The sequence below is a fragment of the Catharus ustulatus genome, chromosome 2, assembly GCF_009819885.2.
Source record: "Catharus ustulatus isolate bCatUst1 chromosome 2, bCatUst1.pri.v2, whole genome shotgun sequence".
Taxonomy (NCBI): domain Eukaryota; kingdom Metazoa; phylum Chordata; class Aves; order Passeriformes; family Turdidae; genus Catharus; species Catharus ustulatus.
The window spans coordinates 35602323-35628723 of NC_046222.1; the positions used below are offsets into that span (position 1 = coordinate 35602323).

Here is a 26401-nt window from a genome sequence, read left to right on the forward strand (position 1 = left end):
GAGGTCCACAGTGACCTAGTCTGAGCTGGCTGTCTGAGTGTTATTTTATTATCAGTGGGAAGAAATAACCTCTTTTTAAGAGGTTGAGCACTGCACTACAGAAGTGTTTCCCTGCAGGAAGCTGAGTCCCATTTGGAAGGTGGGCCAATAATACGTATTCTGTTTTATCAAGTATTCAAAAATATTCAGAATTTTCATTATAATTGTTCCACATTGACTGTTTCAAATGGCAATACTGTATTCCCCTCCTTTTAGACACTCCTCTTATCTTCCCTTCTGTCTTTCTTTCAACATGAGAGACACATTAGGGATTCCGTTCCTGCAGCTCAGCTCAATGTAAAGGAGAACTAGGGTAGGAAAACTACTGAGAACATCTTGGATGATTATATGATTTCCGTGGCATTTAATAGCATTCCAGGGATGTTGAATATACCCACTTGTCTGACTGCAGGTGCTGCCAAAACCAGTGATACAAGGTCCCTAAACTCCTTGGTTTTGGAGGACTTCTTTCTCAGTGGAAACATTTATTTAAAAATGGATAAATACTGCGATAGTTAAGTTATTTTGGGGGTCTCTGTAGCTTGATGTGTTTGATAATCTGCTTTGGATATTGCCAGAAACAGGCCGAGCTTCAGAAATGCCAGTTTCCTTTCTGAAAGGTTCTGAATGGGAGCTGTCTTCTGGAAATACCACGAGACCTCCTGAGAAGGTCTTTGGGTCATTGCAGCTCCTATCTGACTGAGCTGAATGTTTAGGAGCTTTGAACCAACAGTGAAGGTCAATGAAAAAATAAAAAAGGAGTAGGAGAGTAGAGTATAGGTTGTCCCTTCCCAACAGCAGGGTAGACAAGGATGTGAACCAGACTATATTTTATACATTGTTATTTCTGTTACAAATCTTATATCCAGCCCTTCAGAGAAAAATCCATCCTATTTAGGCACAAGATAAGTGAAAGCCCAAGTTCTGCATTTGCTTGTGACAAGAGTTCTTTGTATAAATCATTCTGGCTTATACTCTCACTCACTTTTAATACATCACTTCAGAGTTGTTACTTTTTGTGATGTAAAATGCATTCAGAAGATGCGCTGGATTTTCCCCAGCATAACACAGGTTGTTTGCAACTGCAGAAAGAAATTGAATGTTGCCTTCTCACAAGACTCCTTCAAGTCAGCATTACCATTTGTCACAGTCTGTACTGAGTAGCTGGAACATACACAGCCATGAGAGGTAACTAGGCTATCTATATTTATATTCATTCATTTCATACAGAATTGAGTGCCTGCAGTAAATCTGTGGGTTCTTGTTTCTACCTGTTTCATGGGTCAGACTAGATTCTGCCACAAACTTTCAGACTGCCAAATCATTGACATGCATTGCCTCAGTTTCCCTAACTGTGAAACAGAGATCATGATACCTGCCTCCCACAGGCAGTATTGTGGAGGTTGCCTGCAAATACGAAATTGTTATCTCTAGAAACACTTTTGGAGATTTTTTTTCGTGTCTGTGAGAAGGTTAATTTTTGGAGAAAACGATGTCTAAATAGAGTGATTAACAGCCTGTGCTGCAGGAATTGTGAGGAGCGGGTTTGTGGAAGGGTATTACAGTAACAGGGCTCTGAACATGGAATTCAGAGTTGCATCTTAGGCCTGAGGTGATATAAAAAACCATAATCAGTCACAACCATCTAATTTCAGAAGTGCTAACATGATATTTTGTGATCTTCATAAAGAAAAAAATAAAATGCTGTGTGTAAAAATGTTGAAAACATTCTCTTTTATTCAAGATATTAAATGTAAAAGCATGAAAAGGGTGAAATTGTTTCATTTGTAGCATTCAGTATATTGTTTAGGAGAAGTAAGGGAAGAGAAAGCAGTCAGGACCCTTGACAATTGGTGTGGTTTAATATAATAGGAAATGAAAGAGAAAATGAAACAATTGGAAACAAGACAAAATCTGAAATATACCTGGTTCTTATTTTAATCAGATGGAAAAATGTTGATGTATTTTTTTAATAACACAGACACATTCTTACAACTGTTTTCATTTGCCTTTTTGAGTAGCAGTTGAATTTGATGATCTTAGAGGTCTTTTTCAACCTAAATGATTCTATAATTCCATGAATCATAGTAAAACTGACTTTTCTTTACAGCTTTCAAACCAGTCATTAGCACTGATAGGCAGATTTCAGGGGTTTGGTTTGCCTGTGTTGTTACCTGAGATTGTTGTTACCAAGTTTGGGCTTATGCAGAGAGTGACATGAAGAATTGCTGAGGGATCTCTCAGTATTGCTGGTGAAGCAAACATTACTTCCTGAGAACTGACCCATGCCAGACCCTTCCCTTTATCCCACATTTTTGTGATGATCCTGATAACTTGGTTTTAGCCTAAGTTCCCACTAAACTTACACCTTGGATCTCTGCTGACTTTCCATGGGCAAAAAGATGTCCAACCCTTTCCACCTCTTTGCCCTTCAGTCTCTGGGATATGTGATCTACTTATTACAGGAAAAATTGGCCACCTGTAGCCCCCAGCTCCCTGTTTCTACTTTCTGTGAGGGCCCACCCTGACTTTTGGTTAGGTGTAACCTCAGTGATTTTTGAGTAAGCCCTTGATGCAGCTGCAATGGCTCAACTTTTGAGGGATCTGTGAGGGTAACCTCAAAGTCAGCCCCACATGCGATATGAGTGCAGATGTCAAGTTTTACCTCTGTGCCTGTGTAGGCTATGGATATATTCTTTCAGTGCAAGTGCCTTTGAGCTGGTATTTCCACTGTCTGGTTGTAACTGGAGATAGAATAAGAAATTCTCCTCTTACGGTGATAAAAATGTGGATCAACATCCCTGAGTGCAGAATTACTCAGTATAGATAACTCTGTAGCCTGCACTTGTATCAGTTCATGCTGATGTGATCTGCTCCTGTGATATGCATTGTGCTCTTCTCACCAAATATTCAACACTTGGCAGCATGAGGGAATTTGATAATTTCTTTTATTTTGCATCTGTGTATGTGTGCTATGGATGCTTCAAATGGATGCAACCTTGACATTTTCAGTCATTTAGAGGACATTTAAAGTGTGAAAATGCTTTAATTATCTTTAAGCCTGCTTTCCGAAGATATTCCACTAGCATATCATGCTCCACAGAGATGCAAATCTCCTTTCAAACCAGTTACTAGACTTTTGCTCTGCTATTGAGTTTTACTTTCTGTGATTGCTTTTTTTCCCCTTCAGCCATCCCTATCTTCAGTGAACCTATTAGTCTTGTACTTATAATTCTGAATGTATCCCTCTGTTCATTGTAAGTCAAAGTGGCTATGTTCTCACTCTTCAAATGTGCTTCAGTAATGCATTGCTCTCCCAGTGCCACACAGCATTCCCCACAGACTGAAACAAAATACAACGAAGCTTGTGCCAGCATCTTCCTCAAGAGATCTTGAATCTCCCTGATGAAATTTGCATGTGGGAAAATTTAATTCATCTGCTCAATTTCTCCTAAAAACAGCTGAAAACACTATTAGCCGCTATTTTGAATGTCAGCACTTCCCATAAGTACCACGCAATAGTGCCTTGCATTGTTGCAGTTTTCCATTTTATTCAATAATTAAAGCCTGTTAGTGGAAGAAAGATGGTTCTATTTGGCATATGTTGACTTTTGCACACTTTCTACCTTGTGTGTCCTGAGAGAGAGCTGTTTGCCAGCTGATCATCACTGCCTGCCAGTGCCTGTCTTCAAATTGCATTAGAGAGATTTGTGCTTCTGTATCGTGTCACAGTGAGTGTTTTTTATATCTCACCCTTGTCAGAGCATATGGCTTTGACCCTGAACCTGTTGAACTGGAGAAACTATGTTGATTCAACAGTTTTCAAAGTTGTAATCAGGTTAACCAAACACAAGTTCACTAAAAAGGATTTCGAGCAGCATCATTTACATCTGGGATGATGCTTTATTCTTTCTGAGTTAGCCTTTCATGAATGCTAATGGTCCTCTAGCTAGGAGTACAGACACTGCTGGCAGTAGGCATATCCCATTGCTTCTTGGAGCATCCTGTAATCATTAGTTATTTCTATGTCTCCTGAAAGGCCCTGCTTTTACATCAGATTCACATTGGAAGCAATCTGTCCTTTTATACCCCCAGGATGCTGATTGCCCCTAGAAAGGTTCAGAAAAGATGGTTGCACTACAGGGAAGACTGCCTGCCTATGAAACTCCACTCTGTAATGAGCTATCAGCAATGATGAGGCTTGACCAAATTCAGAAATTGGTGTAATCCCATTAGTTTGCCTTGCTGGAAGCCCTTAGAAAGCAGAGGATAAAAATCTCAGATTAAATATCCTGGAAAAGCCTCAGTTACCTGGGTGAGACACAAACCCAAGCCCTTTATGAAGTTCACTCTGGGCTAAACCAATAGATCACTGTTTCCATTCTGCCTCTTATCTGAAAAGTGTAATCTCTGAGTTCCCCGTGTCCCCACAAGCAAAGTTCTCTACTTTATTGTGTAGAAACCATCTCACCACTCCACAAGCATCTGGAAGCAGTTATAGTGTTCCTCTGCTCAACCTTGTTCAGACTGGATTTCACACAGGATCCCTACACCAGACACAGCATCTAAAATTGTTAACTAATGCACCTTCAAACACATCTGAGAACTAAAAACTTTATTAAATTTTGTTATGACAAAGAAAGAAATTTGGCATGAAATTTTTAGGCCAGATATACAAAAATAGGTCCCTAGGTGCCACTAATTTCAGCTTAACTGGGGTGGATTTGTGGACCAAAGATTTGACATCTTGCATATTTACAGCTTCCAGATGTTTTTGCCTTACAAGAAATCATGGTGTGTATGTGTTGTCTCACAGTAGCCTCATGAGGCTTCAGTGCAGATGACAAAGGTGTTTAGGCACTTGTATCTGCAGGAGGGAAGCTCCTAGAATCTATAAAATATTTTTGCACACACTGACTTATGGTGGATTTTGAATTCTTAATTTGCATGTGCTTTGGTAAATCCCACTAGCCACATTGCTGGCTTATTTATGTCCCTTCAAAAATCTTGCCCAAGGATTCCTGGTGTAGCAAGGGTCATAAATCTCTTCATACACATAATTCCATATATAATAGCAAATATCACTGAGTCTTCCACTTTGTTCCAAGCAAATATCAGACCTCATTCAGCCTTGTAACTCAAGTCATCATTTGCATCGGTACAAAGCAGGCCAGCTTTTTTTTTGGTTCATAGCTATGATTTGTCTGCATAATGACCTTAAAAAAGAAAACCAGCTCTAAAATCAAATTAGTCATCCAGTCAAGATGCCTGCTTTAAGTTTTCGGAAGGTGTGTTACCTGGCCTAATCATGTGAGCATGAAGTAGATGAAAAATGCTACTTTTGAGAGAAGTCACTGAGAATTTTGATATAATAGTGTCTATCAGTCACTTCACAAGTTCTGTAGCACTGGACAATGAGTCAGCAGTCCAGTTAGGGAATGAGTAGTGAAGGCATAATAATTCTCTTTCACTAGAAATGGGCCACCCATCAAAAGAGTTTCCTGAGCATAGTCATCCCTCTTTTATGGCCTGCTGGTAGAGATGTTGGAACAGTGGTCCTGGGGAAACTTATCCTGTGGTTTTATCCACTGTACCCTTTTTAAAATTAATTTTCCTGTCTGTTTTGTGAAGGAAGCATCTAGCCAGGCTTTTATTTTCCTCTGTAACTGCAATGTTTTGAACAATGCTGGCGAATATTTCCTCTCCTGTATTTTCATTGTTGTCAAATACTTGAAGAATTGCAATTTTGTATGTATTAAATGACTTGCACTAGCATTTATGCAGCATTGCCTGTCATCCTGTAGAGTTTCCTTCCCAAACTCTTAATCAGCATGCATTACTTTATTCTGTGAGTGTTATTACATGAGTATTGCTGCCTGGCTTTTGCTTTTTTCCAGTCAACTAATTTTTATCCTAAGATTCAAAATCATGCTGAGCCTGCCCTGTCCATAGCTCAGTAAAATCAATATAACCATTTGCATTGCCACAAGGTCTGCACCATACTGCATTTAAAGAATAATTCTTTTTCAGAAGTATGGGGGACTTTTGTTCATGTGTGATATGTGGGCGCTTTGTTTCTGTGTCACCCAATAGTCCTGTCCTAGTCCTCGGGAGTGGCTTAAAATGAAACAAATACTGTTATGTTTTACTTTTTCTGCATCTAGTTAGTTTCTTCTTTGTTTTTAATTAAACAAACACAGTTATGTGTTATCTTGTTTAAGATTCAGCTTCTTTTATCAGATGCCCATGCAGAATACACAATAACATAAGCAGAAACCCCATTTTCTCCTTTTGTTCTCTCTTACTGTCTGGTAACTACTCTTCATTTAGGAACTTCTAAAAATTTAATTAGAGTACAGGTGACATCTGTCAGCTCGTCTATGAAAAAATAGTATGCCCTAGGAACATTCAAGTTCATTCATCTAGCTGTATTATTTCTGTATTCTTTTTGCCTCTCAATGTAGTGCTAGATTAACCAGCAATTCTTTGCTCAAAATGTATGGAGAAATATTGTATGCTTGCTGCAAGTTTTTCCAATTATTCTATAGATTTGCTCAGCTGAAATGTCAAATTTAAAATAAGCCTGTTGCCTTCCTTTCATTCCCTCTGCCTTGGATATTTGGCTCAGAAAAGCAGCATCCATCAATAGATTCAGCTGGAGCTGAAGTGCCAAGAACTTGCAAAGCCTGCTCTTGGCACAGCCAGGTGTGCAGTCGTGAGCAGGGCCCTTCTTCTCCATGCTGAACTTTGAAGGAGCCTCTGCTGAAATTTGCAGATATGGTTTTGTCCTTTTACTTAATTGGCTCCAGATTTTGAAGCCTGTAGTGAATATTGGCTTGACTGGCAGCAGTAATCAAAGAGCAGAAAACTTATCATTTGTGTCTGCATCTACAAAGCTGCACCTGCAGAGGCCTCAATACAGTAGGGGTTTTTTCATTTTCCAGCATTTCATAAAAGAAACAAAACCACTTTTAAAAATAAGCTATAAAAGATGATTCTCTTGTGTAAATTGAGGCTGCAAAGAAACATCTATTTAATAGAGATATTGTGAAGATTAGGTAGTTAAATATTTAAAGATCTTTGAAAGCGTCTGTAATTATGTTCCGTGAGTACAGCTTAAATATTTTCTTAGTTCCAACAGGAAACAGAAACTCAAAGTGGTTGTGTGTAACCTTCTTACAAACCCACTTTCTCTTCTCCCACTCTGTTTTAGACATAATGCATTAGTAGCTTTCCCCAAGAAGAATCCCTGTTTTTCTTTCATTATTTATGACTTAAGAAGAATAATTGATGTCAAATATGTCTGTTGGCTCCTGTTTTAGAGTTACCAATTAGGCAGTGATTAATAAAATATATTTTACTTTAGTGAATGATACAGACTAATACAATAAGAATATATATAATATTCTAAAAAAATGTAATAACTTTTTCGCTCCCTTGAGCTCTGCATTATTCTTTGATCCCTGGTTAAGCTAAATTGTTAACCTGTACTTCTTAGAGCAATGATTATCAATACAAACAATAATTTATTATTTCTATAGCTATATGTCTATATCAATACATGCATGGGTCAGAGGGTGTTGCCATTGTATTGTATTTGCATTTGCAGTCTCTTCACAAGTCAGAAATTTAAAGTCTTACATTTTTTACATTCCTCTGTCACTCTTGCAACTTTTAATCTTTTCCTCTTCTCCTTGTGAAAGCGGATTGGAAATATATTTTTTGCCTTGGTCCCTTATTAGTTTTTGCCCTGCAGTGTCCCTTTTTTTTGGTCTGTTCTAAGCAGGTTGCATTAACAGTTCTGTACAAACAGCTATAAGATTATTTTGTGATTGGCTGTACCACATATCTAAGCATCACTCTTTCAATGTTTCTCATCATTCAGACCATGCACGCATAAAGCCTTGTGGTTATCCCCTTTCTATAGTGTCCCTTGCTTTTTCATTCTTTTGATGTTTCCTGATGGAAATTGCACACTATACTTTTCCCTTAGGTCTTTGTTTTAAAATCCACCTCCTAGGTGGTTTGATTCTGCATTCATTCAGTAAAAGCTGTTAACTCTGTCTCCTTTTTCCTTCTCTCCATGCAAAATGAGAAAATTAGCGTTTTCAGGAATTCAGATGCAACTCTTCAAGAGGCAGTGGTACATCTCATTTAGGTGACATCCATGAAATATTAATCTTTATAGAACTAGGAAAATCTGCTCCAGGAAACAATATTCCTTCATTTTGTCTCTTATTATTTGCTAACTGATGTGGCATCTTGCTACAGTTCTTGAACACTTACTGGAACAGTGATAGAGTTTACAAGCTAAATTTAAATGTTCCCATTTCACTGCACAGGAGAGAGAAGGTGGGATATATTTTTTCAGGGATGATTGGCAAAACTCTCGTAGGCGCCTTTAGAAAAGTCATGATCTCATGACCAGTGATCAATGCCTGTCTTATAGTGCTTTTCTAGTGACTGATTTGTAATTTTTAGTGGTTTTATATCCACACCACTGAATCCAAACTGGCAATAATTGGGCAAATGCAGCAGAGAAACCAAAGATGAAATTGTCTTATAAAGTGACCTGCTGTTTCAAATATTTTACTGTTAATCAATGCTGAGAGACATCAGTAAGGCAGAATATGGAAACTTAATCCACTTACTGTCTGATATATTTTGTGGCAAAACAAGATTAGTAGTAAATTTGTCCTAGACTCTTAGAGTACTGAGAAAGTACATTTGTATCACAGGGTGAGAACAGCTGGATAATGAGAAACTCAGAGATGGGAGCAAATGAGGTGGAGTGTTTTAGGCACCCTACTACTGTGTGAAAGAGATGCAAAAAAGGTAGCTTGAAAAAAATCCTACTTTTCTGTTAGCTGCTACTGCTTGATCATGAGCTGTTGATCAAGAATATTTGTTATTCAGTGTAATATGAATAAGAAAAAATCTTGCTTTGTCTCACCTGTTTGATTACCTTTTATACCTTTAATTCAATTTTTGGCATTCTTAGCAGAATGATAAACTCTTAGTGGGGAAAAGCTTTCTTTTAACACACAGACATATTTGTTATACTTTCCTCTGTAAAGTACTGTGGTGTGAATTTGGCAGCTTAGATATTTTATTTGTGGTGCTGTCTTGGGTTATTTGATTGGAGTAGGTCAATGTCATTTCTGAGGGTGCTCAATGCTGATAAATTTGTCAGTCGCAGAGTGTTAATGATATTATTGTAAAACTGTTGTTAATTTGGCTAAGATTTCTCCACATATCACACAGGAGCAGCAGAGGTCTCTGGTTGTTTACATGGTTTTGTGGGAAGCTCTGCTTAGAAGAGTTGTTCTGGAATAAGATGGTTGTGTATGTTGTGTGTGTGGCTGTAGTCCTAGGAAAAAAGGGTTTTTTCCAACAGGTTAGTTTGATGTTTGTTCTAAAAGGCAGCCATGTTGGTATCACCCAATCTTCTTCACCTTTCTAAGATTTGTAAGGTTTGCAAAGCAGGTGTTGAGTGTGCAGGATGGGATGGCTACAGACTTGTGGAACTACATTGCACAGAACTTTCACTCCTCTTGAGTCAAATACACTCAGTCTCAGAGCAGGGTACTTAAATTCTTACAAGCTGAGAGAAACAATATGTGTTCTCTATCAATTTATTTGCCTTTCTCATGGCACGAGTACCGTACAGATACCTCAATTGGCTGACTTGTAAATGCAAACTTCATTTAGGAGGTAGATAAAATATGAGATTGTAATACGGTAAATTCACGAATACAAGCTGCACTGAGTATAAGCCGCATCGCCGGGTGTTGGCAAACATTTTGTTTTTTGTCCATAAATAAGCTGCACCCGAGTATAAGCCGCTCTGTTGTGCGCAGTGAGGACCCGTGTGCAACAAAGTTGCCAATTAGTAACAGAACCGTAGCAGGGCGGGGTTTACTGGCTGGGCTCCGGGCCATGAGGGCTCGGGGCTGCCGACAGGGCTGGGTGGCCCAGCCCGGCGCTGCCGCTCGGCGGGGCCGCTCGGGGCCAGCCGCCGCCACCGCTGGGCTTGGTCACCCCGGCCCGGCGCTGCCCCGTGGCGGCAGGAGGGGCACAGAGCCCGCCGGCACCTGCGGCGGCGATGGGAGCCGGGGATGGAGCCTGCCTGCTCCTGTGGCGGTGGCACGCGGGGATGGGAGCACCCCGAGCTGTGGGGCCAGCAGCACGGAGCCCCCCACCTTCCTCCCGGGCCGCGGGGCCAAGCAGGAGAGAGCCCCTGCCTCTTCCGAGCCATGGGGCCAAGCAGGAGAGAGCTGCCCCGCCTTCCCCTGAGCCGCGGGGCCAGCAGGAGAGAGCTGCCCCGCCTTCCCCACCCCCTGCGCTGCCTGCAGGGAGCAGCTCCACCCACGGCACAACAGAGTAACCAATTTGTAACAATCGCGAAATGCCGGCTTTTACTGGCAAGTTGCTTGACTTCAGCACCTCGGTCTCCACTTCTGGAGGTGGAAATGTCAGAAAATTATTCACATATTAGCCGCTCCTGAGTATTAGCCGCATTTCCGGTGTGGGAGCCAAATTTTAGTCAAAATGGTGCGGCTTGTATTCGTGAAATAACTGTACTTCTCCATTAAAGGAGGTGCAAGTAGAATGGGAGAAAGTAATGGCTACCATCCTTTTCTCTCACAGCTTTGCAGGAGCTTCGCAGGGCTCAGTCCCATTCCTGAGGTTGCCAAATGGGCTTTCATGTGGCATGGCAGTAAGAACCTTGCTCTTTTAGTGAGGATGAGAAATAAATATTCTAAATGGGAGGAAGTTTCACAATCAGCAACAAAAAGTAAGGGTGTTCTCCCTATTCTGCTGATGCCACTGATTTCAAGGTCTTCTGGTTAGAGGAGAGTATGCAGAAAATTGTATATGGCTTTCCAAATGATTGCTGAATGTCTAAAAAGGAGGTGGAAGGATCTGCTTCTCCTAAGAGCTGGTTTAAAATGGCAAAAGTTTTCATTTAATGAAAATGAACATTATTCATCTATTTAAATACTAAACTGTTTTGCTTGGTCAAGTTTCCTATTTTAATTGAGTGGTTTTGGTTGTGGCCAGTAAGGAGGGATTACTGGTTTAGTAATCTACAAAGTCACCTTTGAAGCAAACTCAGACTTCTACCCCTTCAGTTTTCAGGGAGAATTACTGTTCCCACTTCTATTTCTCATTTGCACTACCATAGTTTTATTCCAATTAGGCTGTGACAAAGTGTCACCTAATTTATTTTTTTTTTTTTTTTTTTTTTTCCCAAAGACAGCCTTCCCAGTTCATATAGATTGTGGTAGATTGTGGTTTCTTGGGAAGGTGGAATGTAAGAATCTGGCTGTGGTGTTTCCAACCCACATTAAAGAAAATCTAAAAAGGAAGAATAATTAGGAAACATTTAATATTCTTTGGCTGTCTAAGTCAAGACAACTGTTTAAAACAGGAATGATTAAATCATCTCTTAAATCCTCTTGCAACTAATAGGATAATAGAGGGTCACAATCGCACTGGACAAGATCATCTCAGTACCTTGTGAAGTTTTTTGGCCAGGAATAAGTACAGAGTGTACATGAGTTTGACAAGGTCCCTATTTAGTATTTTTAGTATGTTGAATCCCTAATGAATGGCTTTATTTACATAAGATAATAAAATGGTATGCTTGATTTTGAATGACCTTACCATATTCATTCTTTGACAGGTTCTTCTACTCTGGTATTTTTCAGAGTTCAACTTCAGCCATCAGCCTGTACCCGAGGACCATTACTGATCACTACAGCTGCATCACTTGCACTGTGGAACTTTTTGACATCTAGGAGAACTCTGCTATAAAGAATGTGGACATGAAGACCAGCTTGTGTATTTGTGTCCCTGAATGTCTTCCACTTGAGGAAAACCTGTGTGCTATTGGATAAGGTCCTGAAACATAATTTAAAAGCATCACCAGCAGTAAAAACCTATCATGAACAGGGAGAAATTCTTCTTGAACATTATTCATTTGAATCATGGAGCTGTATAGAAGCAGATGTTGATATGCTGCAGCTGACGTGTGACAGTGCCAAATGGACATCCTTTGAGACGTCAGTTCTAACTTCCCTAAGTCATCACTACTACATCTCTTAGTAGGACATATTTTTTAGGGAATCACTCAGTATGTGTATCAGCTTTCCCAGTCCTAAATTTTTTTAAGCTGCATATTTCTTTCAGAGTGAAAATTTGAGACAGTGTAGGCTGTGAATTGCTGTGAAGACCAAAGCCACATTCTTCACTTTTAAGGGACTGGTGTGCTGGCATACAGAAGTCTAATGTTCCATGCACTTTATGATTTTCCACTTTATTGAAGAAATAATTCTATTTGTAGTTTTATGAACTTGCAGTCTTGAACACTGCAGGTCACAGTTTTGTCTATAGGCTGTTCCATCTTGAATGAAGAAATACTATATGTTGTTAAACCCCTGGTTTCCAAGAGTTTGTACAAAGAAAAAAATGATGTTTGACTTACAAAATGTAATTTTTTAAAAGTTGAACATTTAATAATAAATTTATTTTTTTAAAAAACCAAAAGATATCTTTTTTTTTTTTTTTGCATTAATTCTTGCCTGACAAACACTGGAAGTGTTTCTTCTGAAAAAAGAATACCTTTAGTCACAAGCTTGAGGAAGTGGCTCGCAATGTAGATGAATGGATGCTTTGAGCTTATTTGCAGATATTGAAGCTTTTCCAGGTGAAAAATCCTGACTGAGATGTAAGGAGATCTGTATTTAGTGATTACACATGTGCCTACATGCTCATACTAGCAGGAAAAGTGCCCTGCTGCTATATTTGTGTCCACAGGGTAACTCTGACACTTTCATCCTTCTTTGTTGCTGGTGGTGTAGTGGCTGTAGCAAGAACCTATAATTCCTAGGTCAGTTCTCAGAGCCCTTGCTGACTTATTTTGAGCCCTCAGCAGGGCATATGACTGTTGTGTGTGATTTTCCAGTGTGCCATACAAGGTGAATTGCATCTAATGATTGCACTGTGGGACTTCAGCCAGTAACATTTGTGCACTGCTTGGAGGTTTTTCTGCTGAAGGTGGTTTTACTGTTTCTTCCAATTCCCAATTCATCTGTACTGCAAAGTAAGTAAGAGTCTCTTGAGGTCACATTTACTTCTCTAAAATGGTTATTCATCTCCTGGTTGAGATTTAGTGACTCATTTACTGATAGAAGTTTTTATGAGTGGGTTGTCTTAATAACCTAGAGGCCTAGAAAAATCCTTTTGCATCTTTGCCAGCCAGTGGTAGATTATATGCATTCCATGTATTTCTGTTCAGGGTTTCACAGGGGAATTCAAAGCTTAGAAGTGAAAACACCCTTTATTTTCACTCAGCATCCAAAGAAAAGCTGCTACTCTTGGTGAGATAGGCTGTTCTCCTTGGCCTAGAGAAAGAGCTGTTTGGTATCACATTGTGCCATAGCAACTGTTTTATTTATGGTGGTGAAGGAGGGGCCGAATTTAGAAATGGAAAAAGCTTTGGTTAAATAGGAACACTGTTATTTCTGTTAATTTTTGCAGCACTGTAATATCTGTCTAAAGAGCTAGGCTTTAGGGCTGGTTCTTTAGAGAAAGAAGAGACTAGTTGTAAAAAATGTGTGTTTTTAACCTTCCTCTCTGCCCCCCAAATGAAAGTATACATAATGGCAGTGTACAGAAATGAATTTTCTGTATTTTAACTTGTGCAATAATTTCCACTGTGAGCCTATAGTGGACTATTTTGAATTTGTAGCAAGGCAATTAGACGGGCACAGTCAATATCCCTAATCATAGAGATGGTTTCTGCCTTTATTAGTTTCTAGTCTTGTGCTGAATGTATAGAAATCCTGATAACTTCAGAGTAGAGGCAATGAAGTGAGACTTCTCTCCCTGTTACTGTGGTACCTGGGGCTGATGAACCCATCTGAATCCTTGCAGCGACTTGGAAAAACAGCTTCTATCAGGGGTGGGAAAATGAGATAGATAGGTGTAGTAATATCAAACAAGTCTGAGCCTTAAACATGTCTAAACAAGTCCAAACAATAGTTCAAGTTGTGTGCATCAATCTAACTATATTTAACTATTTTTATCCATATTTTACTGCTTAAATGCTTTTCCTCAGTGCTTTGCTGTACTTTCCCATGCTTGACTGTTTTTATATATTTCTTAGTTTAAAACCATGTTTATAACAGATGCAAAAAACCACCAACTTTAAGAATTTTTCTGTAACTTGTTTTAAAATGCTTCAAAGTTGCTAAAACATAAATTCTACTAAATTGAGAAAAAAGAAAACACCAAAAACAAAATACCAAAATTAAAAATAAAAGTAAGCAACAAAAACTTAAACAGTAACCAATCAGCATACCTAAGAGACCTTGTGCAGAGCATGTGAACAAAAAAATTCTCCAATCAAATAGTACGTAATCACATGAACAGTAATCTTTAAGTATATAATTAAAACTAAATATAAACAATAAATCAGCTTCTACATAATCATATTAATTTAATATCCAAAAGTCCATTTCTCTCCCACAGATAGGTTACTTTTCTTTGTACAGAGATGTTCCATTAGTCCTTTCTGGTCAGGGTTCTGTGTGTGAAGGGATAAATCATAACCATAAAAGGCAGAAGCCATTTGTAACTGTGTACTAATGTTGAAATAATGAATGTGACTAATCTAGCCAGTCCTAAATCTTCTCTTTATAACAGTACGGATACCTCAGGTAACCCTGTCCACCAGTTAAGTAGGCTCTACCCTTTAGCCTCAATGGGCCTCTGCAATAGATGATGCAGATTCCTAATATCTGTTTCCTCCCAAAGAAAGGGACTGGAGAGCAGTATTTAATGTTTGGGTTATTATGCGCAAAAATCTTGTGTAATGGCCAGAGGCAAGCACATGCTGAATGTAAGTAAAGGCATTGCTACTATAATTGAAATAATAAAATTCTAATCATTATTAGGCTGGATGTAACCGTTTTGTAAAAAATAATCAACTCCAATAGTTATGCTCATACTTTTTAGTTTCTACCCCTTTTCCTGGTGTTGTGCTCACTCTTCCATGGGCCTTAGGGTTGGTAGTTTCAGTCTGGTTGTGATGCTGAGAAGTGCTGTTTTTTATGACAAATCATTAGCATCTGGAATTGTTTGTTGGGAGGAATATGATGTTTATGTTGATGGTTTCTTCTTACTCCCCTTAGGATCCACTTGCAGTGTTTTTATGTTTTCTAAGATACTTTTATGCCTTTGCTCATTCTTCATTAGCCTGCAGCTCCAGGTTGCATCCAAGTAGTCCATATTTGATGTTCTTTTTGCATGTTGGATATGATGCCTTTGTTCTTTATAAACCCATGGTTGTCCAGTATTTCCTTTAATTCACCGTGAATGAGTTACTTCTGGTGATGAAGTCTCCAGTGTCATGCTGTGCCTCATTTCTTATCACCCCCTGCCTGTAATCCAGTATGCCATGTCCTGTGTCTCCCCCTCTGAAAGTCTCTGATGTTGTTCCAGGCTTGTATAACTCTATACCACATCCCTGTGTTAGAGACATAAATATCTCATTCCAGGCGGACTACTTGCTTGTTAGTTCTCTCTCTCTAAAACTATAGCTGTACCACATGAAAATAAACCTAAGTAAAACAAATCGGCCGTGGGCAACCTGGTGAATTAAATTGCTGTGTCAGCTAAACCAAATTAAAGCCAAGCTGCAGGCAAGCCAAGAAAAGTTCAGGTGGTGAAGGAGACAAAGCTCTGTCCTGAGGCCTTGAAAACTCAAGACAAAGCTAAAGGACTGTTGCTAGAAATAGTGATACCTTATTATTACAGGGCTAGATAGTTATGGATGAATTAAAACTCAGAGCTTGGAATAAATCTTTCCTTTCTTTGGAGAATGGGAGCCAGGAATTTTGTAGAAAAGTCTGTGGCACACAAGTTTAATTTCAGGAAGAATGGGTTGCCTCGTAGGTTGAAGGGCACTTATTTGTCATCTGCCTGTATTTGTCAGTCATTTCCTCCCCTGTCTCCCGCACTTACATTTCCCTCCTGTTGATTAATTTTTTCTAGATCTACTCTAACTGTTGATGTGTTGAAGATTATAGAATTGTAGAATCACAGAATATTTTGTGTTGGAAGCAACCTTTAAGATAATTTTGTCCCGACCTTCCTGCCATGGGCAGGATCACCTTTCACTAGACCAGGTTGCTCAGAGCCCCATCCAACCTGGTTTGAATATTCTCAGGAATGGGGCAAGATGTTTACCATGGGCAAGATGTCTACAAATGCTGGAATCTGGTGGCTGGGTAGAGACAAAAGATTGACAACAATTCCCCTCCAGCCCACCATCTCTCCTTTCCAGAAAAGTAGTAACTACATTTCTCCATATTGTCTATGCTAGTGCAGTCTGGATAGCTCCATGCCCACAGCACTGTGTGTTCATGGGTTATAACATGGGGAACCCCCAAAGGAGCTGCTCCATTCAACTACTGCAATGAGATGTATCCACTCATTTTTTAACCAAGCTGAGGGTGTTTTACATTCACCCCTAGATGCTATCCCACCTCTGCATATTGGTTTCCTTTCCTATGTTTCCCAGCCATCTTTATTTCTTCTATATCCATATGGGACCTCTTGTCCATCATGCTGAGATCTGTCATCTGCTTTTCTTAGCCATCTAGAAGAGGGATATATGCCAATTTTTGAAGTACCCAAAGCACAAAACAGATTTTGGGAACATGACAGGGGATCAGTGGTAGAACTGCCATTATTCGTGGCCCTGGTAGAGGTGGGTAAGCAAGGAGAACACACAGTTGGCCTTTTGAAGCCTGTTAAACAGTGATATTCCATGACTTATGATGATACTCACATGAGAGCTCTGAACATCTAGGACCTCGATTTTGCTCTGTCTGTTAATGTCTCTGTCTATAATAAAGTCAATTTTGTTCAGGGTTTTTGCAGGTGAACAAGCCTGTGGAGTGTTTCTTTATGTCTGCTGCATTTTAAGCACTAAAGAAAAATTGAAGTTTATAGGCAAATTCTTTCTGAGAGTAGGCATTAAGGGAGATGCTAGGACATTTTAAAAATATATGTTTTACAGCAAGGGTAATTGATGGGTCAGTGATGCAGTTCTGCTTCCTAAGAGTGATTTCCCTTTGATTAGGTTAAGCTTTCCAAATAAAATGTTCTCTAAGGTAACATGAGACTTGTTAAACTTCATGTTATTTGGTTTTGTTAGAAATAGAACAGAAAATGAAAAGTAAGTTTAAATTTTTCACAGCTCAGGCTTATGCGGTGATGAGTATATTTCTTGTTATTTCACAGCAGCTTTGGTGTGAAGGTCTCTGTTTCTGTCAGGGCAACTACCATTAAGACTGAATTCTCTAAATGCTAACAAAGAAATAAATTCCTAAGTATTTGTAGATGTAACAACCAACAAATGCTGTTTCACCCTTTCAGCCTTCTCACTTGCATTTATAAAAGCTTTTTCCCTTTGTGATTGGTGGCAAGTATTGCTCATACCATGGGATTTTTGCCAGCAGTTTCAAAAGGAACATGATAAAGTCCACGGGAACTGGTTGTACAACTTCAATCACAGTTGTTCCTCTGGCCCACTACTCTATAAATCCCAAATTCTAGTTAATAGATTTATAAAGCGCAGTGCCACAAGGGGCCATTAGCTCATCTGGCCTGATGGCCCGTACATCACAAGCAGTTGCACTTTATGCAGTACCCTTTACCAAGCCCAGCAATGTTTATGTTTGGATAAAGAATCCTTGCCAAAAAGGCATTCAAGTCTTGGCTTCAATATATCAAGGTAGAAAGAATCAGCAAATTTTACAGTAGTCTCTATCATTAATGTGTTGGTTAATTACTTTCCTGGGTAAAAAGTATGGCATATTTCTGAAGTTACACTTTCCAGATACTGTTTTTTGTTGTGCCTTTAGTAAATTAGAATTTTTTAGCATGATCTTATTGTCACCAGGGACTTGCCACAGAAAAAGCAGTGTTAGAGAAATTACTATTTAAATAGAATTAAACTATTCCAGTACCTCTCAGTGAGGCATTTCCATGATAGTCAGTGGTTGTTCTGTCAAACCTGGATAGGCTGCCCTACCTGTGAGAGTTAAAGTAATCCACCCATGGCTACTGCTTTGTCAGAGGAATACCCAACATCACATTAAAAATTGCATACTTTCAGTTACACATCTAGAGGGGCTATTTTGCAGAAGAAAGAGTCCAAACTTTCTGCTGGCTTACTCATGGAATTATTTCAGAGAAGATAATTTCAGTTTTCCTGATCTAAGATCCCTGAACTGTGCACACTTTAGTTTTAGCTAGTTTTGTATTTTATTCTTCCAGAGAAGTCAATGGACTTGCTGAGAATTGGATCATGATTTAGTATGTCCATCCAGACTAAATCGGCCTTCTGCTTCTTTTTGTCATCCTGTTAAAACATCACCATTCCAGTTTTTTCAGTTTTTGCTCTCTTGTGAGTCTATGACACCAGCCTCTGAGTATGCTTGTTCAGGAAATCTTTGTTAAAATATATGGGATGCAGCATGAAATTATCACATAATTTTCTTCCCAGGTGGGGATACATTAATATCAGTGCTCCTCTGTGGGATTTAGCACTTCAGGTATTTCAAGCAGGATCGTTTTAGTGTTTTTAGTCTGTGGTCCTGCTGTTCATAAAATAAATGGCTGTCACATATAAAGAGTAACTTAGACTTTCCTCAGAAGAACTGAATTACTAATCATAAGCTATTACAAATAAAGAGGAACAATTTATCTCCCAGAAGAGAGAAAAACCACAAATGGGAGGAAATGTAGTGGTTAATATGGCAACAGTTCTTGAAATAAGTGAATTGAGAAAAAGTAAATGTGGAAAGTAAAACCATTTGCACAGATTTAAAATAGTAATAAGACAAAATGGAAGAGAAAAGCAAAGCAAATACGAAATCAGGAATGATGTGAAGTGTTACCCATTATCTATTAGAGATGCACTGAACTATTTAGACATATTCTTTTCAGAATCCAGTGAACAAGAGCTTTTTAAAAAGTTGTCTAATTTTTAATTTCCTATTGAATTTAAAATATTTTTAATATTATTTTTCTTATTTTGTGTTAATGACTTGGGTGCAAGAGTGATGTAATTTGCAAGATTATGTATTCTTCAGTAAGAACAGAGATTGCTGAGTAAACTTGTTCTTGGAAACCAAAATCTATCCTGCTGATGTAATGATGATGCACTTACGCCCAAGAATTGTATTTGTATTATTGCCAGTGTTATCTTATATAGGATTAGAAGAGCTGCCATGCTGAATCAGTGCAATGTCCTGTGCAGTTCAGACCTGTAGTGAAAAACTGAACAAATAACAATCCTGAGGGAATTGTTTTAAACAAAAATCTTCTGCTTTGTTTTCCTGAGCCAAGATCTAGATCTCAGCAGTGTCTTGTAGCAGTGAGTTTCACAGTCCAATTCTTCCCTATTTAATTTTTTTTCTCCATTATGGAAGTACCCACTTCCAGTTCCATTGGCTGGACCTGTGAGGCTCATGTGAGTCACAAGAGTCTGACCATGGTTATGTCCACAGACAAAAGAATATAGATTTAATTTTGATGAAGTTACCAGAGGAATCAAGGAACTTGCAAAACCATAAAGGAACAAAACTTGTATGACTGCTGTGCTTAGTGCTTGCAGCTTTGCCTTGTAGAACTGCACCAGTAGTAGAGGGTTCCCTTCCCTGCAGTATTGCTTCCTCTGTGGGATATTTCCTTTTTGGAGTCAAACAGGAAGTTCTGTCTTTTCACAGTCTGCTAGGAGAAAGGTGTAGATGTTCTCAAGTCTGTTCCTTTTTTGAGAACCAGCCAATGTAGGGATTTTATATTGGCTAAAAATACTGGCAGCATTCTGAGAAGCTGAAATGGAACATCATGACTGCTTCAGCCACCATAACATATGCTGTTGTTGGGCTGGGGGCCTGCACAAACCCAAACCACCTTCCTGTCCCCTCTCCTGTTGGCAGTTCAGCCTGGACAGCTGTGCAAGCAGGTGGTCTGGTCCCCAGAAGGGGAGGAAGGAAGGGACAGGGAAAGGGGGAGAGAGAAGGGATGTCCTTGAGAACTACTAGTCCTTGTTTCCACAAGCTGGGTCTCCAACAATCATCTACTTCAGATATATTGTATGAATTGAAGTGGACAGAGTGACCCAATACCTCTTCTCATCTCAGTCATTATCTTATGTATTTCTTTATGTGTCTTCTTGTTTTTTTCCTCACAGAGATGCACAGTCCACATATTTTCATCGTCACCAACTTTGCTGCCTTTCTTTGACTATTGCCTTCTATAGTTCTGTGATGTTCTTCTCACAACTGAGTGATCAGAGTAGCACACAGTGTTCTGGAGAAAAGGGTAACAGTGATTTATATAAGGGCACTGCAGTACCTTTGGTAATATTCAGGGCATCCAATATCTGCATTTAAAGGACTGTCCCTCCTATCTCAGAGTCCCTGAGAAGTTCTCAGGAATTAATGATGTGGTTCACATGTTGCCTGCTTAAATGTGCTGTAGCCCATAGCTGAAAGACACCTTTGGGCGAGTATTCTCTCTTCCCTTCCTTCTGCTCTCTTGTGGCTAATACTGATACAGGCCTGGAACAAGTCTCCTGCTTGGTTCTTGAGTTCCCATCCCTGGCAGCTCCCAGCCTCATGACTATGCTCCCTTAGCCCTGCCCCCTAAGTGGCTGCTACTCACAAGATGGTACAACTCTGACCAGTCCTGAATGATCCAGGGGAAAATTCCCTGCTCTGCTGATGGATCCCTGTGCTATCATTGAATTATAAGGAATCTGAATATTAATTCTGACCATCTTTAGACTTCTGCAGTACAGATCAACACATTCAGGAGGAACCCTTTTTATTGTCATAGTGGAAAAAGAGGCATTTCCAAGGTAAGAGGCATCCCCTGTTTCTGATGCAGACTTCAGAATAATAGCAGTTGTGCCTTTGAAGTGCCTTTCCTGGAAACACCCACATTGTAGGCATTTAGACTGGGTAAAACAAGCCCTGCCCTGGCTCACAATCTCAATCTGAATTATTACTGTTCTCTGTCTCCTTCTTTTAGAGTGCAGATCTTTCATTCCTGCCCAGCTCTGGTGTTGAGGTTCATTGGTTTTCATTTGGCATATCGGATCTAATGCAGCAACAAATAAGCACTCAAAAGTGACCTCGTAGGCTTTGCTTTCACCTTCTGTTAATCTTTTCCTTCATGACATCAGGAAAAAGAGATAAATGGGCACTGTTCTTTCTCTTTACATCCACTTTGCAAGGGATGCTGGCAGATTTTATTAACCTTCCCTTTTTGAAGATTAGATCTTTTTAATAAATTACGTTTATTATAAAAGCTAACAATTAAAGTAGCATCTGGTAATTTGTATAGATAAATGTGTGCAAAATATGTATATTTTGCTTCACATTACTGTCATGAAAAAGGTATATTTTATGTTATGTGGCTTTCTTAGGGCATTACTAGCATACTTATTATCCTCACTTGCCTGACACCAGAGGGTTTCACTGGCTATTTACATTCTCTTTTTCCCAAGGGGTAGGAAAGGCTGTTCCAAAGACTTCATGCTAGCTGCATTTATCCATCACATTTGTCTGCAGAAGTAGTTGCTATTTCTCTTTAGAGCTGTAGCCCTTCAATAAGTCTTATGTTGTTATCTGTCCTTTCAGAGCAGCTTTGTGTCTGGAAAAAGGAGCCAGAAATACCTGAGATGCAGAGGAAGAATCATGGAGGGTTACATGGCCTGAGCCTGTAGTGCTCAGAGATGTTTGCTCAGTGAGGTACATAGCACATTTCTTGATTTCAGCCTTTTCCTTCCTTCCTTCCTTCCCTCAACTTCTTCAAGCTTTGCTCCAACTACTCCTCAGTGCTTCATTGGCAAGGGTGGTTCCCAGCATTGCAGTGGACATGTTCTTTTTTTTTCCTGATCAAGAAATGGAGTTATTTCTCATTACTCATTGAGTGTACATTCAGGAAGTTTGGAGATGACACCAAGTTGGATGGGAACGTAGATCTGTTGGAGGGGAGGAAAGGAAATTTAGTCTTGAGTCCTGTTCTTGGGTCACAACAACCCCATGCAGGGCTGGAGGCTGGGGACAGCCTGGCTGGAAAGCTGCCAAGCAGAAAAGGACCTGGGGTGCTGGTTGACAGCAGCTGCACACGAGGCAGCCTGTGCCCAGGTGGCCAAGAAGGCCAATGGCATCCTGGCCTGGATCAGCAGTGGTGTGGCCAGCAGGACCAGGGCAGGGATTGTCCCCCTGTGCTGGGCACTGCTGAGGCCACAGCTCCAATCCTGTGTTCGGTTCTGGGCCCCTCACTGCAAGAAAGACTTTGAGGGGGTGGAACATCTCCAGATGTCATAGTTTAGGAATGGTATTTCCCAGTTTAGTACTCCAGTGGGAGACACAAAGAGATAACAGGTTGAGATAAGAATAATTTACTGGAAACAGCAATGAGAAAAGAAAATAAACAATAACAGCAACAATATTCATAACAAAAGCATATACAAAGAGGGTGATTTCCATGCAAAATGCTGACTAAGCCCAACTCCATACAGCATGACCCTCTATAGCCTTTCACGTTAGATTTGAAGGACTCTTACCTTTGGTACCAACACTAATTAACAGTCTCTACAAAAATGTTAACTGTTAATCCCTCTGGGGAAAATTAAGAAATATCCCTGACAGCTTCTGGGGACAACTGAAAGGAGACATTTTAAATAGGAACTTTGATATATCTTGTGCTTCTGTTTGTTCTCCTCAGCTGTAGGGTGGGGATGGTCATCTGCTTCCACTCTAGAATTATGTGAGATTTAAAAAGTAGAGATAAAAGTTTTGCACATATTACTTTAAATCAATGTTGTACTTGAAGGATTTAAACTCTGTAACTTTTCCTGCCCACACCTTTATTTATATTGCTCTGAGTACCAATTGCTGCCTGATCCATCCTGAGAGCAGCCAGTAAGAAAAATCTGCTTCCTGGCTGGGAACATATGGAGCAAGAGAATGAAAACATATGATTGGCACTTGAAATGAGTGCATCCAGCCTGTCTGACCATCAGTGCTGATGGGAGTTAGAGCTAGAGAAAGATTAGAAAACATCTGAACCCTCATTAGCTCCAGTGGGAGGTTGTGTAGAAATTGTGAGTATTTCTAGAAAAAACTGTCTCACAAAGGAGAGCTTTTGATTCACTGAAATAAAACCCCCAGTTTAGGAGTTCTTTTTGTCTGAGAGTGCTTTTACATTGTCTGAGACCATCAAGGAAGGTGATAAACAGAGAAAGAAATAATAAATGGGAAGGAGTTACAGAGAGAGAGAGGCTGCTGGGATTTGTGTTTCATTTTTGTGGAGCTGCTTCCCTGGTGAGCTGTAAGGAACTGTATGACACATGAGAGGGGCAAGATCATCTCTTCTCCCATGAAAATGACATTAGTGAGCATCTGTAGTTGGGAAGAGGAGGAGAAGGAATCTTGGAAAAGCTTGTAAAAATCTTAGGGGTGGTTGCCAAGAGGATGGGGCCAGACTCTTGTCAAGGGTGTCCAGTGACAGGACAAGGGACACCAGTCACAAACTGAAACCCATGAATATCTGTCTAAATATGGGGAAAAGCTTCTTTACTTTGAGGGTGACAAAGCACTGGAATAGGTTTCTCAGAGAGGTTGTGGAGCCTCCTTCCATGGAGATATTCAACACTGCTGGATGTGATCCTGTTCAGCCTGTTCCAGCTGATCCTGCTTTAATAGTGGGGTTGAGGTCATCTCCAGAGATCCATTCCAACCCCATCTATCCAGCAATTCTGTGTGATTTGCTTCTCTGGGGCAGCTCTGAGTTAGCAGCCATGGGAAGAAGAGAGTAGAAGAGGGACCCCCAGCCTTAGCCTGCTGTTTCCCTCCAGCATGTCAAGCAGAAGCAAGGAGAAAGCATGGAGGGGAAAATAATTTGCCATGTATCTGTAGATGTGACCAGATGCCTCTCACAGGGAACAAACTGTCAGCTGAAGTCACAGTGTGTTCCTGGGTTTGCTTTCTGCTCAAGATACACCATATCCTAAGTGAGCAGAGGATGTTGTCTTGCAAGGAGCTAGGAAGATTACCAAGGGTAAAAGTGGTAAACAGAATATAAAATGTTAGAAATATAGAACAATAGTAAAAGAAAAGTTCCAGCTTGGAAAATTCAGTTTCTTACAACTGGGAAAAATAATCAGAGACTCAGCTGTTCTGCAGGGGAGAGATACTTACAGAGCACTAGAAATGAAAAATACCCCAAACCCTAGAGAAAGCAGTGGGAAACCACTTAGTGGGCTTATATTGGCACTGAAGAGTATGATTTTGGGGCTGCACACAGAGGCAGAAACATTATCTTCTGGGGAGGTGATGATCCAGCTGTACATAGCACAGGTGGAACAGTATTGCTGGTTCTGGCATATCAATGCCAGACTGACATGGATGAAGTGGAGAAATGTGTGAATAGAAAAGAAAGGATTGGAGAGAATAATTTTTTATATATATGCAAGAAAGGTTATGTATTCTATATGACTTAGCAGTGATTTGAGTTAGAAAGGATAACATTCTATAAAAGCTAGGCAATAAGAAGCAAGGAAGAAGAAATACATTTAAGGTGGCAGAATAGGTGTAAGTCTACAGGGTAAAAAGGATCAAGGAGCACACAGTCAAGAAAAAACTGAGGACCAGACAGATATAATTGTGAAATAGCTCTAAGGGGGAAGCCGTGAATGCCTGCCATGGGCACATTTCAGCACCATCAAGAACATGCAGAGATGCCCAGGGTAACTCAGGTGCCAGAGCAAGTCTGTCCCAGCAGCACAGAGCTTCAAGCAGATTTCTCCAAGCAAGACATCTCTGTTGGTGAGCAGCAGATGCATTATTTAGCCCCTAAACATCTCCCAGGTGTGACTCATTCATGGTTCCTTACATAACTACAGATCAACCTCTCCTGAGTTTCCCAGAGGAAACCTGGTTTGAAAGAAGACCTGGAGGATGAGGGTGTCCTCCTGGCAAAGCTACCTGCCTTCTCTCCTCTGTGCTCTCTGGTCATATTCAGATCCCTTTCTGAGTTGTACCTGACATGACTCCTCCTCTGTTGCTACAGAGAGCAGTTCTTCCCTCTCTACCTTGTGCTCTCTCTACTAAAGCCCGCAGAGATCCCCTGGATGTGACCAGTCTTCTCCTTCCAGAATAAGCAAGCAGGACAGCAGACCTGGCTGCTGCTGCTGTCTTTGTCCTGATGAGAGCTGTGCCTCTTCCCCACCTGCCTCCTCAAAAACACGGGACTGTGAAGCCCTGCTCACACCATTCAGGGCTCTACTTTCCCTGCACTGATGCTTTTCATCTGTGGTATTTCTGTTTCCCTCAGAAGTGCTGCAGGACTGTTTAGCACCACTGCACAAGTTCTCATCTCCTTGACTTTGTCACTGGGGTGAAACTAGAGTCTGGTATCCTATGGCATCATTTGGGAAGGGACTGTTGGACCCAGGCTGAGCTGAAAGGGGGTCCTGGGCTATGAGGAGGATGAGGGAAGGATGTGGGCTGCACCCACAATTTAAGATTTCCAACCAGAGCCCTTTATTTTATTTGTGATATCTATGGATATTTTTTTCAGTTGTTACTATGGAGACTACGATGCCTTCTTTGATTGCAACTTTTACAGCGAGTTTAATAAGACCATGTGGCCTTTCACTGCAGCTCAGGGGTTGAGCTCCAGTGCTGCCTGGTAAGCAGAGGGCATTAATCTCTGATAGCTATGCAGGGACCTTTGTATTATTCAGCAGTTAGTGTTCTTCACTGATACCAAACCCACAAAGACAAGTAGAGCATCACTTGAGGAGGAGCAAATTAACATTGCACAGATTTTGGTGCCCTGTTTATCAATGAAAGGCAACCCACCCGTGTTTATGAGGACACAGTTACTTGGGTCTGTTTCTCCTCTGCTGCTTTCAGTTTTATTTTATATCCAAAACCCCTCAACATCCCACCCAAAACCAGATGTGACTTTGGCTATGAACTTCTGAACTGAAGCTGTTCACGGTGATGTGTCCAATTTCTTAGAAGCATGAGCTGGGTAGAGGGCTTAGCTGCAGCAAACAGACTGAGCCCCACTTTGAGGTGAACTGCACCCCAGATCTGAATGCAGCACCTGTGTGTTTGCTATCAGCACTGATGGAGCTGCTCTTGACTATGGAAAAGTATGAGCTGGGAAATGGGCAGAAGATAGTTCTCAGTAGGAAAAAACCCCAAAACCTCTGGGGTACATGTAATGTTTGTTTCAGAAAGCGTTGCCTGGCTAC

At 40.3% G+C, this 26401-nt stretch overlaps 1 protein-coding gene and 1 long non-coding RNA gene across 14 annotated transcripts in view; both read left to right on the top strand.

Annotated features, from left to right (window-relative positions):
* LOC116992854 overlaps positions 1-12579 on the top strand; it is a 33917-nt gene extending 21338 nt beyond the window's left edge. The window contains exons 3-4 of one of the 3 annotated variants that reach the window (XR_006162938.1): positions 10690-10837; positions 11729-12579. This is a non-coding gene — a long non-coding RNA (uncharacterized LOC116992854). The remainder of the gene's footprint in view (positions 1-10689; positions 10838-11728) is intronic. The other 2 variants (XR_004417117.2, XR_004417116.2) reach the window with 2 other exon arrangements.
* The window catches only part of DLG2 (discs large MAGUK scaffold protein 2), a 1022753-nt gene that overhangs the window by 49406 nt on the left and 946946 nt on the right, over positions 1-26401 (top strand). The gene's annotated exons all lie outside the window — the stretch shown is intronic.